The sequence below is a fragment of the Cucurbita pepo genome, chromosome 15, assembly GCF_057944985.1.
Source record: "Cucurbita pepo subsp. pepo isolate OVF chromosome 15, ASM5794498v1, whole genome shotgun sequence".
Classification (NCBI taxonomy): domain Eukaryota; kingdom Viridiplantae; phylum Streptophyta; class Magnoliopsida; order Cucurbitales; family Cucurbitaceae; genus Cucurbita; species Cucurbita pepo.
Genome location: NC_141812.1, coordinates 2,105,082 through 2,126,322, shown reverse-complemented (window position 1 = coordinate 2,126,322; position 21,241 = coordinate 2,105,082). Strand labels below are relative to the sequence as shown.

At 30.3% G+C, this 21,241-nt stretch overlaps 3 pseudogenes; all 3 read right to left on the bottom strand.

Moving 5' to 3' along the window:
• Positions 1-1,703: 1,703 nt before the first annotated feature.
• Positions 1,704-3,950, bottom strand: LOC147789153 (putative CCR4-associated factor 1 homolog 8; annotated as a pseudogene).
• A 1,204-nt stretch (positions 3,951-5,154) lies between these two features.
• Positions 5,155-10,903, bottom strand: LOC147789152 (putative CCR4-associated factor 1 homolog 5; annotated as a pseudogene).
• Positions 10,904-20,001: 9,098 nt separating this feature from the next.
• Positions 20,002-20,976, bottom strand: LOC147789151 (putative CCR4-associated factor 1 homolog 8; annotated as a pseudogene).
• Positions 20,977-21,241: the final 265 nt, after the last annotated feature.

Here is a 21,241-nt window from a genome sequence, read left to right as displayed (position 1 = left end):
TTTAAATTCTAAATTATTATTTAGTTTTAGTACAGGTATTAAGTTTTATTGTTATTACAAAAATTTAATAATTATATGGTTGAAACTCTATTCACTCCTAGGTTGCCATATCGATATAAAGTTCTAATTATTCATTGTTTATTAAAAAAAAAAATTCTTTTAACTTACGAACAAAATATTGAATTGAGTAGAAAAGTGAGAAGAGTGAAAGTATAATAAAAATCTAACTCTTAAACCGAGAAGAAATGGAAATAAGATTAACTAAATAAAAATAGAAATACATTACATAAATATGTTTTTAAATTTAAAAAAGAATTTATTACCAACCTTTTTTAATTAATAATAAAATAAAAAAAAAATTAATTTAAATTTGATTGAAAATAAATGATAGAAGTGTAATAAGGATTAAATTATTTTTTCTTTTAATTAAAAAAGAAAAAAAAATCTTTTGAAGCCAAATCGGGCGGTATGGAGCCATGTGTTTAACGAGATTAACTTGTAGCAGTTTTGACCGTTTTTTTTAAGCTTAGGTTGCCATTGAGTAGATAGTCACAGTACCGAGCCATGTGTTTGAGGTCGGTGATTGTTCCTAATAAATATGTAACAATGGTGGCGAAGATAGCCATGGACGCAGGGAGACACGTTATGTTGGCAAACTTCATCAAATAGGCGATGTCATAAAATCCATGGAATGTTATCCATTCCTGTATTCGACCGCTTCTAAGGATCGGGCTAAATTGTTTACCAAATTCTTGTGGAGCAATTCTATCGCTACTCAATCTATTCAAATCAAATTTGAGAAATGAATTCCTCAGTCTATTGAAATCAAATTTGAGAAATGAATTCCTCCATCTATTTAAATCAAATTTGAGAAATGAATCCTTGAATAAACACCTTCTATATATATATAACTAATTTGATCAAAATTTCTAAAATTAAACTCTTAAGTCATTCCTATTTTTCAGTTTTCATTATTGAGTGATTCAGTGGATTCACTTGGGTGTGAATTTGTCTATATTGTCAAGATCTTTTACAAGTTTATAAACAAGTAACTGTACTTAGACATCTCACTATGTTGGTACGTATTTAGCACCCTCATCATCTACCTCCTAACAAAATTTACGCAACACAATTTTTAAATCTAATCGGTTGAGCGATGGCTGTGGATTAGTGTAGATGGATCTACGATTGCAACCGGTTCGTTGAAAACTTTGAATTGGATAAGGCAATTCATACAAAAAGCCTTCATATACTCTTGGTTGAACATTGACAATGACTTTCATTGTGCATAAACAGATGCCGAAAGCAAACTATCAACCCAGTGGTCAGAACCATGTATTTGAGGTTGGTGACTAAGCCTACTCCTGAGATAGGCGATGTCATATTATTATCTCTGTATTCGACCATTTAGGATGGGGCTAAACTAGACTAGGCTATTCAATGTTTTATTCTTGACAAATGAATTCATTCAATGAGAAACACTCTCCATTGATAAGTTAAACTCTCCCGTCATCCTATTTTTCCATTTTTATAGCTGGCCTTGATTTCTAATCGGAGAGGATGGTAAGTGGATTTACCTTTGTACTCCATCTTAAAAATTCTAAAAAAAAATATATCTACAATCAATAAAACAAAATTTAAAAATCACTAAATGGCTTGTAACACCAACTTAATGTTTAAGTTCTACGTACAACGTACAAATTCTATATCCGAAACTCTAATAGATACTGTTTCATAACTTCTATCTCATCTAGTAAATTGTGAGACCAAACATCTCGCTTTAGCTTTAATTGACCTCCAACCATCGCCCCTTCTCCAATCGTCTTCACCATTATTCCGAGCAACTGTTTGTTCTGATTATTGATTATTTGTCGAAAAATTTCTTAATTTTAAAATCAAAACCTCGAACCATCGCCCCTTCTCTAATAGTTTTCACCATTTCTTGAAGCTACTGCTTGTTCTAATTATTGATTGTTTGTCGAAAAATTTTCTAACCTATTGAATTGAGAATGTATATATTTTTAGGAGATTTTGGGCCGATTTGAGAGAAGGATGGGAGAAAGGGAAAAGTTGTATTTTCATTTAATTATTTATTTCGCAGTAATTTATTTAGAATTAATTATTTTTCAAAATGGAAAAAGTTTTAGATACCTCCATTCTTAAATTAAATATCCTTTCATTCAAATATATTTGATAGAACAGGAATAAGGCTTAAATAAAAAAAGAAAAAATTAATTGTTAAATAAATATGAATTTATATACACACTTCTTACCACCCTATCATCTACCTTTAAAAACTTACGAAAAAGGATAAAAGTTGTAATAAAAACTATTTTTTTTTTAAATTAAAAAAGAAATCTTTGTCGACAAATTGGGCAGTACGGTAGCATGTTTGAGGTTGGTGACTGTGCCTAATATTAGATAGGCTATGTCATAAAATCGATGAAATGTTATCCATCTGTATTCGACGACCATTTAGGATCGGGCTAAACTGGACTCGGCTGCTCAGTCTTTTAAAATCATATCTCTTGTTTTTTTTTAGAATTGAATTCACTCCAAAAACACTTTTGATATGCTAATTCGATCAAAATCTCTCGAGTTAAACTACCAAGTCATCCCTATTTTTCCATTTTCATAGGCTGAGTGTGAGTCTTGTAGGATGATTCACATTAAATGAAAGACATTCACAATAACGTTAAGTTTTACTTGGAACCTCAAATTAATAATAAAATAACAACAAAAATTATATCTTGATTGAATAGAAAATAAATGATAAAAGTGTAATAGGGATTAAATTAATAAACATTTATTAAACTTCTCATTTTACTTAAGAAATCCCTAACAATTGAGTTATTTTTCAAAATAAAAAATGTTTAAATTAAATAATTTTTAGTTAAAATATATATATACACTTCTCCAAAAAGCACATATTTTTTTAAATCTAAATGTTGAGGTAGGACCGTGGTTAATTTGGATGGATCTACAATTACAACTGGTCGTCGATAACCTTAAATGAGATATCGTAATCCATATAAAAAGCCTTCGTATATTTTAGTTCAACCTTGAGAATTACCTCATGTTGGCATAAACTGATGCAGTAAGCTAGCTGTCAGACCCAGCAAAGTGGGTAGTAACAATGCCATTAACTTGGAGTAGCTTCACCAGTTTTTTTAAGCCTAGGTTGTCATTGAATAGGTAGTCGGAGTACTGAGCCATATGTTTGAGGTCGGTGACTGTTTCTAATAGATGTGTAGCAGTGGTGACAAAGATAGACATGGACGTAGGCATGCATATTATGTTGGTAAATTTCATTAAATAGGCGATGTCATACCATCCATGAAAAGTTATTTATCTCTGTATTCTATACTTCCAAGGATAGGGTTAAATTGTCTACCAAATTCTTGGCGAGCAATTCCATAGCTACTTGTATTGAAATTAAATCCCTTATTTTTTTAAAAATGAATCGAGTGAATAAACACCTCCCATATTCTTAATTTTATCAAAATCTTGAAATTTAAATTCCCACGTCCTTCCTATTTTTTCATTCTCATTGGTAAGTGGAGTCCTAACTCGAGTATGCTCAGTCGATTCACGTTAAATTGGAGGCATTCATAGAATTCTTCCTCTCAAACACGTTTGGGAGTCCTTAAACATCTTCAAAAAAATACATCAAAAGTCAGTAAAACAAAACTAAAAAAATCACTACTTCTCACCCCTTAAAGTTTAATTTTTACCTTAAAACTCCATATCCATAGCCACAAAGAAATTGTGATAAATAGTGTTTCATAAGTTCTATCTCATCCATAAATTGTGATTGAGAAAGGTTTTTATCTCTGCAGACCATCAGATCCAACCAAGTAGGCAGTACCAATGCAGTTAACTTGGAGCAGCTTCGATAGTTTTTTTAAGCCTAGGTTGTCATTGAGTAGATAGTCGCATTACCGAGCCATGGGTTTGAGGTTGATGATTCACCTAATATATGTGTAGCAGTGGTGGCTGGTCCGCTTGTTGATGATAAAAGTACATCGAACCCATATGATGTTTTACCATGAGCAAATTGTAACTTCAAGATAAAAATACATCGAACCCATACGATGTGCATCGAACCCATTGATTGTTTGTCGGAAAATTTCTTTAACTTCAAAATCAAAATATTGAATTGAGCATGTAAGTAAGAAAGTAGGAGTGAGTATATATTATAAAAAATAAAAATATTGATTGTAACTTTAAGATAAAAGTTCATCGAACTCATATGATGTACATCGAACTCATTGATTGTTTGTTGGAAAATTTTTAACTTCAAAATCAAACTATTGAATTGAGCATGTAAGTAAGATAGTATGAATGAGTGAAACTATATATATTATAAAAAATCAATATTTGCCCCTTCTCCAATGATTTTCGTCATTTTTTCGAGCAACATAAACGAAGGTCGAGAGGGAGTAAGATTATCTTAAATGAAAAATAGAAATACATATAAATATATTTTCAAATTTAAAAAGGGAATCTGTTAAAAGGTTTTTTAAAAATTAATAATAAAATAACAACAAATACTAGAGTTAATAAAATTGTAATAAAAATTAATTTTATTTTTAATTAAAAAAAAATCTTTGTAGACAGGTCGGTAAGGGGTATGATAATCGATGAAATGTTATCTATTTGTATTCGAAGACCATGTAGGATCGGGCTAAACTGTACTGGACTTCTATTAAAATCAAATTTCTTATTTTTAGAATTGAATTTAGTGAAAGAACACCTTAGATATACTAATTCAATCAAAATCTCTCAAGTTAAACTACCTAGTCATCCCTATTTTTAGATTATCATGGACGGAGTGTAAGTCCTATTGAAGGATAATCCACATTAAATGAGAGGCATTCATATCAATATAATGTTTAAGTTTTACAAAAATTATATCTTCATTCATTCAATGGAAAATAAAGGATAAAGGTGTAATAGAGATTAAATTAATAAACATTAAAAATGTAATAAAGATTAAACTTTTAATTTTTTTTAATATATTCATAACATTTAATTATTTTTTCGAAATAAAAAATGTTTAAATTAAATAATTTGTAGTTAAACAAACAAAAAAAAAAAATATATATATATACATATATATACCGTTTGCAAACAAGCACACAGTTTTTAAATCTAATAGGTTGAGATAAGACCATGAATTAACTTGTATGGATCTACAATTACAACTGGTCATTGATAACCTTGAATTGGCTATCGTAATCCATATAAAAAGCTTTCGTATATCTTTGGTTCAACCTTGAGAATTACCTTCATCTCGGCATAAACTGATGCGCGGTAAGCAAACTGTCAGACCCAGCAGAGTGGGCAGTACCAATGCCATTAACTTGGAGCAACTTCGCCAGTTTTTTAAGCCTAGGTTGACATTGAGTAGGTAGTCGGAGTACTGAGCCATATGTTTGAGGTCGGTGACTGTTCCTAATAGATGTGGAACAGTGGTGGCGAAGATAGACATGGACGTAGGCATGCACATTATGTTGTAAACTTCATTCAATAGGCGATGTCATGTCATTCATGAAATGTTATCCATCTCTGTATTCTACCACTCCCTTCTAAGCATAGGGTTAAATTGTCTACCAAATTTTTGGGAGCTAAATTGTCTACCAAATTTTTTGGAGCAATTACATAGCTACTCCTGTCGAAATCCCTTATTTTTTAGAATGAATGGAGTGAATAAACACTTTCCATATTACTAATTTTATCTGAAAATTAAACTCCCACATCCTTCCTATTTTTTTAATTGTCTAAGTGTGAGTCCTAACTCGAGGATGGTCAGTCAATTCACTCTAAATTGGAGGCATTCATAGAATTCTTCCTCCGAAACACATTTGGGGAGTCCATCTTAAAATTCCTAAAAAAAAATTATATACAAAAGTCACTACTCCTCACCATAATTTTTACCTTGAAACTCATATCCATAGCCACAATTGTGAGTGTGATAAATAATGTTTCATAAGTTTATCTCATCCATAGATTGTGATTGAGAAACGTTTTTATCTCTGCAGACTATCAGATTCATCAAAGTGGGCAGTACCAATGCGGTTAACTTGGAGCAGCTTCGACACTTTTTTTAAGCCTAGGTTGTCATTGAGTAGATAGTCGCAGTACCGAGCCATGTGTTTGAGGTTGATGACGGTTCCTAATATATGTATAGCAGTGGTGGCTGGGCCGCTTATTGAAGATAAAATACATCAAACCCATATGATATTTTACCATGAGCAGATTGAATCCATTAGGCAAATATGGGTCAAAGATAGCGATGGACGATGGACGATGGACGCAGGTGTATATTATGTTGGCAAACTTCATGCGATCTCATGAAGTCGATGGAATGTTATCTGTATTCGACCACTCCTAATTAGAGCTAAACTGTCTACCAAATTCTTGTGGAGCAATTTTGTGCCTACTCAATTTATTAAAATCAAACCACTTGTTATTGAGAAATGAATTTAGTGAACAAACACGCTCTAATTTGATCAAAATCTCTAAACTTAAATTCCGAAGTAGTCCCTATTTTTCCATTCTCATCGCTAAGTATGAGTCCTAACGGGAGGATGCTCAGTCGATTCACATTAAATCAAAAGCATTAATAGAATTTTTCGTTTGAAACGACTTGTAGTCCATCTTACAATCCTAAAAAAAGATACGTGAGTAAAACAAAACTAAAAAAATCACTAAATGACTCCTCACCGCCAATGTTTAATTTTTACGTAGAAACTCGGTATCCATGGCCACAATTGGTAACTCTGAAAGATATTGGTTCATAACTTCTATCTCATCCAGTCAATTAGGGGATCAAACATCTGGCTTACATTGACCTCTAATCATTTCCCATTCCCCAATCATTTTCACCATTTATTCTAGCAACATTGTAATTATTGATTATTTGTTGGAAAATTATTTAACTTCACAATCAAAATATTGAATTGAGTACGAAAGTCTGGGTGAAACTATTTATTATAAAAATAAACTTCTACTCATGAAATTAAGATAGGTTAATTGAAAAGAGAAATATATTAGATAAATATGTTTTCAAATCTAAAGATTGCAAACTTTTTTTAAATTAATAATAAAATAACAACCTAAACTAAATTTTAATTTGATTGAAAATAAAGATAAGTGGGTAATAAAAATTAAATTATTATATTTTTATTAAAAATAAATTTTGAAGACAAATCAGGCATAGTACATACATGTGTTTGAGGTCGGTAACTATTACATGGGTCATAAAATACATGAAATATTATTATTGGACCATTTAAGATGGGGAACTAGACTAGGCTGCTCAATCTATTAAAATCAAATTTATTCTTCATAAATGAATTCAGTGAAAAAACACGTTAATTTGATCAAAATCTCTAAACTTAAACTACCAAGTCATCTCTATTTTTCCATTTTCATGAGCGTTAGTCCTAATCGGAGATGATTCACATTAAATTAGAGTTATTCATAGAATTATTAGGTTGAAACGGTGGTGATCTTAAAAATCCTAAAAAAAAAATGTAGATCTATAAAACAAAATTAAAAAAAATACATCCATAAACTTAAAAAATAGGTATAGCACCAACTTAACATTTAAGTTTTACCTAGAAACTAGGTATTCATGGCTATCGAAAACTCTAAATACTGCTTCATAAAGAAAATAGAAATACCTCTAAATATGTTTTCAAATTAAAAAAGAAAATCTATTACCAAAGTTTTTTAAAAATTAATAATAAAATACGAACAAATACTAAATTTCAGTTTTATTAAAAATAGAGGATAAAAGTGTAATAAAAATTAATTTTTTTTAAATTAAAAAAAATCTTTGTAGACAAGTTGGCAGGTGACATGCTTGAGGTTGGTGACAGTGCCTAATATTAGATAGGGTATGTCATAATATCGATCCAAAGTTTTCTATCTGTATTTGACGACCATTTAGAATCGACCTAATCTGGACTAGACTAGACTGCTCAGTCTATTATAATCAAATCTCTTATTTTTTAGAATTGAATTCAGTGAAAAAACACCTTCGATCGAAATCTCTCAAGTTAAACTATCCAGTCATCTCTATTTTTCTATTTTCATGGAGTGAGTAAATGAAAGGCATTCACGATATCATTTAAGTTTTACATGAAAACTCAAATTAAAATAAAATAACAACAAAAACTATATTTCGATAGAAAATAAATGATAAAAGTGTAATAGAAATTAAATTAATAAACATTAAAGTGTAATAAACATTAAACCTTTTATTTTGCTTAAGAAATCCATAACATTGAGTTATTTTTCAGAAGAAGGTTTAAATTATATATATATATATATATATATATATATATATATATATATATATATATATATATATATATATTCTGCAAATAACACACCGTCTTTATATCTAATATGTTGAGATAGGACAGTGGGTTAATTTGGATGGATCTACAATTACAATGGGTCGTCAATAACCTTGAATCGGATATCGTAAAACATATAAAAAGCCTTCGTGTATCTTTGGTTGAACCTTGAGAATTACCTTCATCTTGGCATAAACTCATGCCGTAAGCAAACTGTCAATACAATTAACTTGGCGCAGCTTCGTCAGTTTTTAAGCCTAGGTTGCCATTGAGTAGTAGTTGGAGTACCGAGCCATATGTTTGAGGTCGGTGACTGTTCCTAATAGATGTGTAGCAGTGGTGGCGAAGATAGACATGGACGTAGGCATGCACATTATGTTGGTAAACTTCCTTAAATAGGCAATGTCATACCATCCATGAAATGTTATCTATTGTATTCTACCACTTCTACCAAATTCTTGTGGAGCAATTTCATAGCTCCTGAGTCTGTTGAAACTAAATTCCTTCTTTTGTAGAAATGAATCGAGTAAATAAACACTTCCATATTACTCATTTTATCAAAATCTTGAAAATTAAACTCTGGCGCTTTCCTATTTTTCCATTTTGATTGGTAGGTGTGAGTCCTAACTTGAGGATGCTCAGTCAATTCACATTAAATTGGAGGCATTCATAGATCACCACTTCTCATCACCTTAGAGTTTAATTTTTAGCTTGAAACTCCATATCCATACCCACAATTGGGAATTCTAATAGATCTATTAAAACAAAACTAAAAATAATCCATCCATAAACTCAAAAAATTGTTATAGCACCAACTTAATATTTGATCAAATATCTCGCTTCCATTGACTTCTATCAATCGCCCCTTCTCCAATAATTTTCACAATTTCTTTCAAGCAACTACTTGTTCGGACTATTGATTGTTTGTCAGATAATTTCTTTAACTTCACAATCAAATATATTAAAACTATGTTATAAAAATCAGTTCTCATAAAAGGGATGTAAGATTATCGTAAATCAAAATAGAAATACATTATATAAATATATTTTCAAATTTAAAAAGGAAATATGTTACAAACCTTTTTTAAAAATTAATAATAAAATAACAAAAAAAACTAAATTTTAGTTTGATTAAAAATGAGGATTAAATTGTAATAAAAATTAATTTTATTTTTAATTAAAAAAAATCTTTGTAGACAAATTGGGCAGTAAGGTGGCATGTTTGAGGTTGGTGACGGTACCTAATATTAGATAGGCTATGTCATTAAATGGATGAAATGTTATCTATCTGTATTCAACGACCATTTAGAATCGGGTGAAACTGGACTGGGATGCTCAGTCTATTAAAATCAAATCTCTTGTTTTTTAGAATTGAATTTAGTGAATAAACACCTTCGATATGCTAATTCGATCAAAATCTCTAAGTTAAACTAGCAAATCATCTCTATTTTTTCATTTTCATGAACTGAGTGTGAGTCTTAATTGGAGGATGATTCACATTAAAGGGAAGACATTCACAATAATGTTTAAGTTTTACCATGACAGATACTAGTTCATAACTTCTATCTAAATTGTGGAACCAAACATCTCACTTTCATTGACCTCCAACCATGGCCCATTCTCCAATAATTTTCACAATTTATTCGAGCAATTACTTGTTCTAATTATTGATGGTTTGTCGGAATTTTTTTTAACTTCACAATCAAAATATTGAATTGAGTATGAAAATGAGAAAGGAATATCCATACAAATGAAAGTAAGATTATGTTAAATAAAAATAGAAATACATGGTTTCAAATTTAAAAAGGAAATCTATTACAGACCTTTTTAAAATTAATAATAAAATAACAACATAAACTGAATTTTAGTTTGATTGAAAATAAAGATAAGATTGTAATAAAAATTAAATTATTTTATTTAAAAAAAAAATCGTAGGAGACAAATTGAGCAGAGTACATGCATATGTTATATGTTTGAGGTTGGTGACTATGCATACTTCATAAAATTCATGAAAAGTTGTTATTGCACCATTTAGGATGGGGCTAAATTGGAGTAGGCTGCTGAACTTATTAAAATCAAATATCTTTTCAGAAATGAATTCAGAGAAGAAACACCTCGCAAATGCTAATTTGATCAAAATCTCTCGATTTAAACTATCAAGTCATTCTTATTTTTCCATTTTCATCGCTGAACTTTAGTCCTACTTGGAGGATGATTCATATTAAATCAGAGTCATTCATAGAATTATTGGTCGTTGATAACCTTGAATGGGATATCATAATCCATATAAAAAGCCTTCGTATATCTTTGGTTAACCTTGAGAATTACCTTCATCTTGGCATAAACTAATGCGGTAAGCAAACTTTCAGACCTAGCAAAGTGGGCAGTACCAATGCCATTAACTTGGAGTAGCTTCGTCAGTTTTTTAAGCCTAGGTTGTCATTGAGAAGGTAGTCGGAGTACCGAGCCATATGTTTGAGGTCGGTGACTGTTCCTAATAGATGTGTAGCAGTGGCGGCGAAGATAGACATGGACGTAGGCATGCACATTATGTTGGTAAACTTCATTAAATATACCATCCATGAAAAGTTATCTATCTCTCTATTCTAGCGAAGGATAGGGTTAAATTGTCTACCAAATCCTTAGTGAGTAATTTAATAGCTACTTGTATTGAAATTAAATCCCTTCTTTCTTAGAAATGAATAGAGTGAAAAAACACATCCCATATTCCTAATTTTATCAAAATTTTGAAAATTAAACTTACACGTATTTTTTTCATTCACATTAGTAAGTGTGAGTCCTAACTTGAGAATGCTCTGTCTATTCACTTAAATGGGAGGCATTCATAGAATCCTTCCTCTAAACAAAATTTGGGAGTTCATCTTAAAAATCCTAAAAAAAAAAAATATATACAAAAGTCGAGTAAAATAAAACTAAAAATATTTTAAAATTTAAAAATAGAAATATATTAGATAAATATATTTTCAAATTTAAAAAGGAAATTTGTTACAAACATTTTTTAAAATTAATAATAAAATAACAACACATACTAAATTTTAGTTTGATTAAAAATTGGGGATAAAATTGTAATAAAAAATAATTTTATTTTTTATTAAAAATAGACAGGTCCGTAAGTAAGGTGCCATGTTGGTGACTGCACCTAATATTAGTTAGTCATAAAATTGATGAAATGTTATTCATATGTATTCGACGACCATTTAGGATCGGGCTAAACTAGACTCGGCTGTTTAGTCTATTAAAATTAGATCTCTTATTTTTTAGAATTGAATTTAGAAACACTCTCGATATGCTAATTCGATCAAATCCTCTCACGTTAAACTTCCAAGTCATCCCTATTTTTTCATTTCATGGACGGAGTGTGAATCCTAATTGGAAGATGATTCACATTAAATAAAGAAATCCACAATAATTAGTAAGTTATACGTGAAAACTCAAATTAATAATAAAATAACAACAAAAATAAATGATAAAAGTGTAATAAAGATTAAATTAATAAACTTTATAGAGTAATAAAGATTAAACTTTTAATTTTGCTTAATAAATTCATAACGTTGAGTTATTTTTCAAAATGAAAAAAAAATGTTTAAATTAAATAATTTTTAGTTAATATTATATATATATACATGGTCTACAAATAAGTACACCGTTTTTAAATTTAATAGGCTGAGATACGACCATGGGTTATTTTGCATGGATCTACCATTACATGGAGCAGCTTCGTCAGTTTTTTAAGCCTAAGTTGTCATTGAGTAGGTAGTCGGAGTACCGTGCCATATGTTTGAGGACGATGACTGTTCCTAATAGATGTGTAGCAGTGGTGGCGAAGATAAACATAGACGTAGGCATGCACACTATGTTGGTAAACTTCATTAAATAGGCGATGTCATACCATTCATGAAAAGTTATCCATCTCTGTATTATACGAGGATAGGGTTAAATTGTCTACCAAATTCTTGGGGAGCAATTCCATAACTACTTGTATTGAAATTAAATCCCTTGTTTTTTTTTAGAAATGAATCGAGTGAATAAACACCTCCCATATTCCTAATTTTATCCAATATTCGATAAATTATGTCATAAAATCAATCAAATGTTATCCATTTGTATTGGACGAGCATTTAGGATAGGGCTAAACTGGACTGGGATGCTCAATCTATTAAAATCAAATCTCTTATTTTTTAGAATTGAATACAGTGAAGAAACACCTTCAATATGCTAATTCGATCAAAATCTTCCACGTTAAACTACCAAGTCATCCTTATTTTCCCATTTTCATGAACTGAGTGTGAGTTCTAATTGGAGGATGATTTACATTAAATGAAAGACATTCACAATATCGTTTAAGTTTTACCTCGAAACTCAAATTAATAATAAAATAACAACAAAAATTATATCTTCATCCATCGAAAATAAATGATAAAAGTGTAATAGAGATTAAATTAATAAACATTAAAGTGAAATAAAGATTAAGTTTCTAATTTTGTTTAATAAACCCATAACATTTAGTTATTTTTCAAAATAAAAAAAAAGTTTAAATTAAATAATTTGTAGTTAATATATATATATATATATATATATATATATATATATATATATATATATATATATATATATATATATATATATATATATATATATATATACCGTCGGAAAATAAGTACATAGTTTTTAAATCTAATAGGCTGAGATACGACCCTAGGTTAACTTGTATGGATCTACCATTATAACTCGTCGTTGATAACCTTGAACGGGATATCATAATCCATATAAAAAAGCCTTCGTATATTTTTGGTTCAACCTTGAGAATTACGTTAATCTTGGCATAAACTGATGCGGTAATGATGCGGTAAGCAAACTTTCAGACCCAGCAAAGACCCAGCAAATTGGGCAGTACCAATGCCATATTAACTTGGGGCAGCTTCGTCAGTTTTATGCGGTAATGATGCGGTAAGCAAACTTTCAGATTCAGCAAATTGGGCAGTACCAATGCCATATTAACTTGGGCAGCTTCGTCAGTTTTTTAAGCCTAAGTTGTCATCGAGTTGGTAGTCGGAGTACCGAGACATGTGTTTGAGGTCGGTGACTGTTCCTAATAAATGTGTAGCAGTGGTGGCGAAGATAGGCATGGACGTAGGCATGCACATTATGTTGGTAAACTTCATTAAATATACCATCCATGAAAAGTTATCATATCTGTATTCTACCCCTTGAATTATTGGGGAGTAATTTCATAGCTACTTATTGAAATTAAATCCTTCATTTTTTATAGATGAATAAACACCTCCCATATTCCTAATTTTTTAAAATTTTGAAAATTAAACTCCCACGTTCTTCCTATTTTTTCATTCTCATTGTTAACTCCTAACCTGTTGATTCACGTTAAATTCGAGGCATTCATACAAAATACATTTGATAAATATATTTTCAAATTTGAAAAGGGAATTTGTTACAAACGTTTTTTAAAAATTAATAATTAAATAACAACAAATACTAAATTTTAGTTTAATTAAAAATAGAGGATAAAATTGTAATAAAAATTAATTTTATTTTTAATTAAAAAAAAAATCTTTGTAGACACTAATGTGTCATGTTGGTGTCTATGGCTAATATTAGATAAGATATGTCATAAAATACATGAAATTTTATTGTTGGACGAGCATTTAGGATTAGGCTAAACTGGACTGGGCAGATCAGTCTATTAAAACCAAATCTGTTATTTTTTAGTTTGAATACAGTGAAGAAACACCTTTAATTCCATCAAAATCTCTCAACTAATTGGAGGATGATTCCCATTAGATGGAAGGCATTAACAATAACGTTTAAGTTTTATCTGGAAACTCAAATTAATAATAAAATAACAACAAAAATTATATCTTCATTCGATAAAAAAAAAAAATGATAAAAGTGTAGATTAAATTAATAAACATTAGAGTGTAATAAAGATTAAACTTTTAATTTTGCTTAATAAATCTATAACATTGATGTATTTTTCAAAATAAAAAATATTTAAATTAAATAAAAAGCTGAGATACGACAATGGGTTATCTTGCATAGATCTACCATTAGAACAGGTAGTTGATAACTTTGAATGGGATATCATAATCCATATAAAAAGCCTTCGTATATCTTTGGTTCAACCTTGAGAATTACTTTCATACTAATACGGTAAGCAAACTTTTAGACCCAGCAAAGTGGGCAGTACCAATGCAATTCACTTGGAGCAGCTTCGTCATTTTTTTAAGCCTAGGTTGTCATTAAGTAGGTAGTCGGAGTACCGTGCCATATGTTTGAGGTCGGTGACTGTTCCTAATAGATGTGTAGCAGTGATGGAGAAGATAGACATAGACATAGGCATGCACATTATGTTGGTAAACTTCATTAAATAGGCGAGAGTCATACCATCAATGAAAAGTTAATTCTTGGAGAGCAATTCCATATCTACTTTGTATTGAAATTAAATCCCTTATTTTTTTTAGAAATGAATGGAGTGTAAACACGTCCCATATTCCTAATTTTATCAAAATCTTGAAAATTAAACTCGACCTTCTTATTTTTTCATTCTCATTGGTAAGTGTGAGTCCTAACTTGAGGATGCTATCGATACACGTTGAATTGGAGGCATTCATAAAATTCTTCCTCTCAAACACCTTTCGGAGTCAATCTTAAAAATCCTAAAAAAAAATATATCCAAAATTCAATAAAACAAAACTAAAAATATTTTCAAATTTATAAATAGAAATACATTAGATAAATATATTTTCAAAATAAAAAATGAAATTCGTTACAAACGTTTTTTAAAAATTAATAATAAAATAACAACAAATACTAAATTTTAGTTTGATTAGAGAGAAAGGATAAAATTGTAATAAAAATTAATTTTATTTTTAATTAAAAAAAAAATCTTTGTAGGGAGGGCAGTAAAGTGGCATCTTTGAGGTTGGTGACAGTGACTAATATTACATAAGCTATGTCATAAAATCGATAAAATGTTATCCAATATTCGATAAACTATGTCATAAAATCGATGAAATGTTATCTATTTGTATTCGACGAGCATTAAGTATAGGACTAAATTGGACTAGGCTGCTCAATTTATTAAAATCAAATCTCTTATTTTTTAGAATTGAATATAGTGGAGAAGCACCTTCAATATGCCATCAAAATCTTTCAAGTTAAACTATCAAGTCATCCCTATTTTTTCCATTTTCATGAACGGAGTGTGAGTCCTAATTGGAGGATAATTCACATTAAATTATGATATCAAACATCTCGCTTCCATTGACCTCCTATCATCACCCCTTCTCCAATAATTTTCACCATTTCTTCGATCAACTACTTGTTCTAATTATTGATTGTTTGTCCATTTTCATGAACGGAGTGTGAGTCCTAATTGGAGGATAATTCACATTAAATTATGATATCAAACATCTCGCTTCCATTGACCTCCTATCATCACCCCTTCTCCAATAATTTTCACCATTTTTTCGAGCAACTACTTGTTCTAATTATTGATTGTTTGTCAAAAAAAATTTGAACTTCAAATCAAAATATTGAATTGAGTGGGAAAATGAGAAAGGGTTAAACCATATATTCAACTCATAAAAATGGGAGTAAGATTATGTTAAATGAAAATAGAAATACATTTAGATAAATATGTTTTCAAATTTAAAAAGAAAATCTATTACAAACCTTTTTAAAAAATATTAATAATAAAATAACAACATTAGTCTTAATTTGATCCAAACAAAAAAATCTGAATTTAAACTACCCAGTCATCCCTATTTTTCCATTTTATCACTCAGCATTAGTCCTCATTCACATCAAATCAAATTAGAGTCATTCATAGAATTATTGGTTTGGAATGCTTTCTGTGATTGATCTTACAAATCCTAAAAAAATAGATCTAGTAAAACAAAACTAAGAAGATACATCATATAACTCAACTCAAAAAATCATTTAATATGGTATATCACGGAACTTAATATTTAAGTTTTACCTGGAAACTAGGTATCCATGCCACGGTCGAAAACTCTAAAGAGATACTAATTCATAAATTCTATTTGATCGGTGAGACCAAACATCTCGCTCCCATTGACCTCTAACCATCGCCCCTTCTCCAATAATTTTTACCATTTCTTTTGAGCACCTACTTATTCGGATTATTGATTGTTTTCTTAACTTTACAGTCAAAATATTGAATTGAGTATGAGAGTGAGAAGAAGTGAAATTATATATTATAAAAATCAACTAAGAGAAGTGGAAGTAAGATTATCCTAAATGAAAATAGAAATACATCCATAAATATGTTTTCACTTTTATTAACAGAGTTTTTTAAAAATTAATAATAAAATAACAACTAATACTTTTATCAAGGATAAGAGTGTAGTAAAAATTAATTTTTTTTTAATTAGAAAAGATTGTGTACAGACAAATTGATAGTAAGGCATCCGAGGTTGGTAACAGTGCCTAATATTAGATTGGCTATATATAAAACGGATGAAATGTTATCTTATTTAGGATTGAGTAAACTGGACTGTCTATTAAAATCAAATCTCTTATTGTTTTTTAGAATTGAATTTAGTGAGTAAACACCTTCCATCAAAATCTCTCTAAGTTAAACTACAAAGTCATCCCTATTTTTCCATTTTGATGGACTGAGTGTGAGTGATGATTCACATACAATGAAATGAATTCACGTTTAAGTTTTACTAAAAACTCAGAAAAATTATATCTTGATTTGATCGTAAATAAATGATAAAAGTGTAATAGGGATTAATTAATAAATATTAGAGTGTAATAAAGATTTAAATGGCTTAAGAAATCCATATAATTTAGTTATTTTTTCAAAATAAAAAATGTTTAAATTAAATAATTATATATATATATATACCTCTGCAAACAAACACACAGTTTTTATATCTAATATGTTGAGATAGGACCGTCGGTTAATTTGGATGGATCTATAACCTTGAGGTGGGATAGCGTAAAAAAAAAATAAAAAGCCTTCATCTTTTGTTCAATCTTGAGAATTACCCCTCATCTTGGCAGATAACCTTGAATGGGATATCTTAAAACATATAAAAATCCTTAGCATATCTTTCGTTCAACCTTGAGAATTACCTCATCTTGGCATAAATGATGGTAAGAAAACTGCCAGTGGACAGTAACAATGCCATTAACTTAGAGCAGCTTCGCCAGTTTTTTTAAGCCTAGGTTGCCATTGAGTAGGTAGTCGGAGTACCGAGCCATATGTTTGAAGTCGGTGACTGTTCCTACTAGATGTGTATCTGTTGTGGCGAAGATAGACATGGACGTAGGCATGCACATTATGTTGGTAAATTTCGTTAAATAGGCGATGTCATACCATCCATGAAATGTTATCCATCCTGTATTCTACCCCTTCAACCAAATTATTGGGCAGATAGTACTCTCTATTGGAATTAAATCCCTTAAATGAATCTATTGAATAAACACATCCCATATTTCTAATTTTATCAAAATCTTGAAAATTAAACTCTCACCCTTCCTATTTTTCATTCTTATTAGTAAGTGTTAGTCCTAACTTGAGAATACTAAGTCGATTCACGTTAAATTGGATATATTCATAGAATTAAATTGGAGGCATTCATAGAATTCTTCAACCACCTTTGACACTCCATCTTAAAAATCCTAAAAAAAATATATATATCTAAAAGTTAGCAAAACAAAACTAAAAAAATCACTACATTCATAGAATTCTTCCTCTGAACCACTTGGGAGTCCATCTTAAAAATCCTAAAAAATATATATATATATTCAAAACAAAACTAAAAAAATCACCCTTTCTCACCCATTAAAGTTTAATTTTTAGCTTGAAACTCCATACCACAATTGTAAATTCTGATAAATAGTGTTTCATAAGTTCTATCTCTTTCATAGATTTGATAGCGAAAGATTTTTATCTGTAGACTATCAGATCCAACAAAATGGGCAGTACAACGGGGTTAACTTGGAGCAGCTTCAACAGTTATTTTAAGTTTAGGTTGTCATTGAGTAGATAGTCGTTGTACCGAGCCATGTGTTTGAGGTCGATGACCGTTACTAATTTATGTGTAGCAGTAGTGGCTGGGCAGCTGATAAAAGTACAACAAACCCATATGATATTTTACCATGAGCAAATTGATTCCATTGGGAAAATATGGGTCGAAGATAGCGATGGACGCAGGTAGACATATTATGTTGGCAAACTTCATGCGATGTCAAAAAGTCCATGGAATGTTCTCTGTATCCGACCAGTTCTAAGGTAGGGCTAAATTGTCTACCAAATTCTTGTGGAGCAATTTTATGGCTACTCAATGTATTAAAATCAAATCACTTTGTCTTCAAAAATAAATTTAGTGAACAAACACCTTGGCTAATTTGATCAAAATCTCTAGAGTTAAACTCTCAAGTAGTCCCTATTTTTCCATTCTCATTGCTAAGTGTGAGTTCTAACGGGAGGATGCTCAGTCGATTCACATTAAATCAAAAGCATACATAGAATTTTTGGTTTGAAACGACTTGTAGTCCATCTTACCATCCTAAAAAAGATAGGTCACAAACAAAACTCAAAAAGTCACTAAATGACTTCTCACCACCAACTTTAATTCTTATCTAGAAACTCGGTATCCATGGCCACAATTGGGAACTCTGATAGATACTGGTTCATAACTTCTATCTCATCCAGTAAATCGTGGGATCAAACATCTCGCTTCCATTGACCTCCAACCATCGTCCCTTCTCTAATAATTTTCACCATTTCTTTCGATCAACTACTTGTTCTGATTATTCATTGTTTATCGGATAATTTCTTAACTTCACAATCAAAATATTGAATTGAGTATGAAAGTGAGAAGAAGTGAAACTATATTTTATAAAAATCAACTAGATATGGAAGTAAAATTATCATGAATAAAAATAGAAATACATTAGATAAATATATTTTCAAATTGAAAAAGGAAGTATGGTACAAACGTTTTTTAAAAATTAATAATAAAATAACAACAAATACTAAATTTTTTAGTTTGATTAAAAATAAAGGATAAAATTGTAATAAAAATTAATTTTATTTTTAATTAAAAAAAAAAATCTTTGTAGACAAATTGTGCATGTTTGAGATGGGTGACTGTGCCTAATATTAGATAGGCTATGTCATAAAATCGATAAATTTTATCCATCTATATTCGACGACCATTTAGGATCGGGCTAAACTGGACTGGGCTGCTCAGTCTATTAAAATCACATCTCCTATTTTTTTTAGAATTGAATTCAGTGAGGAAACTAATTCCATCAAAATCTCTCAAGTTAAACTAACAAGTTATCCCTATCTTTCCAATTTTATAGACGGGTGCGAGTCCTAATGGGATGATTAAATGAAAGGCATTGACAATAACGTTTAAGTTTTACCTGGAAACTCAAATTAATAATAAAATAACAAAAACTATATCTTGATAGGATAGTAATAGAGATTAAATTAATAAACATTAAAATGTAATAAAAATTAAACCTTTAATTTTGCTGAAGAAATCCATAACATTCAGTTATTTTTCAAAATGAGAAAGGTTTAGTTATAAAATATATATATATACCTCTACAAACAAGTTAAATCTAATATGTTAGAGATACGACCGTGAGTTAACTTGGATGGATCTACAATTACAACTGTTGGTCGATAAGCTTGAATGGGATATCGTAATCCATGTAAAAAGCTCTCGTATATCTTTGGTTCAACCTTGAGAATTACCTTCATCTTGGCATAAACTGATGGGGTAAGCAAACTTTAAGACACAGCAAAGTGGGCAGTACCAATGCCATTAACTTGGGGCAGCTTCGCCAGTTTTTTTAAGCCTAGGTTGTCATTGAGTAGGTAGTCGGAGTACCGAGCCATATGTTTGAGGTCAGTGACTGTTCCTAATAAATGTGTAGCAGTGGTGGCGAAGATAGACATGATCGTAGGCATGCACATTATGTTAGTAGACTTCATTAAATAGGCGATGTCATACCATCCATGAAATGTTATCTATCTCTGTATTCTACCCGTTCAAAGGATAGGATTAAATTGTCTACCATTCTTGAAGAGCAATTACAGAGTTACTTGTATTAAAATTAAATCCCTTAGTTTTAGAAATGAATCGAGTGAATAAACATATTCCATATTACTAATTTTATCAATATCTTGAAAATTAAACCTCCACGTCCTTCCTAGTTTTTCATTTAAACGTGAGTCCTAACTTGAAGATGGTCAGTCGATTCACGTTAAATTGGAGGCATTCATCGAATTCTTCCTCTAAAACACCTATAGGAGTCCATCTTAATAATCCTAAAAAAGTACATCCAAAAGTCATTAAAATAAACTAAAAAAATCACTACTTCTCACCACCTCAAGTTTAATTTTTACCTTGAAACTCCTATCTCCTCCCTAGATTGTGATTGAGAAAGGTTTTTATCTCGGCAGACTATCAGATCCAACAAAGTGGGCAGTACCAATGCGGATAACTTGGAGCAGCTTCGATAATGTTTTTAAGCCTACATGTTCATTTTGTAGATAGTCGCAGTACGGAGACATGTGTTTGAGGTCGATGATTGTTCCTAATATATGTGTAGCACTGGTGGCTGGGCCGCTTGTTGGAGATAAGAGTATATCGAACCCATATGATGTTTTACCATGAGCAGATTGAATCCATTGGGCAAATATGGGTCGAATATGGGTCGAAGATAGCTATGGAACGCAGGTAAACATATTATGCTGGCAAACTTCATGTCATGTCATAAAGTCCATGGAATGTCATAAAATCATTTGTATTCAACGAGCAGCTAGGATTAGGCTAAAC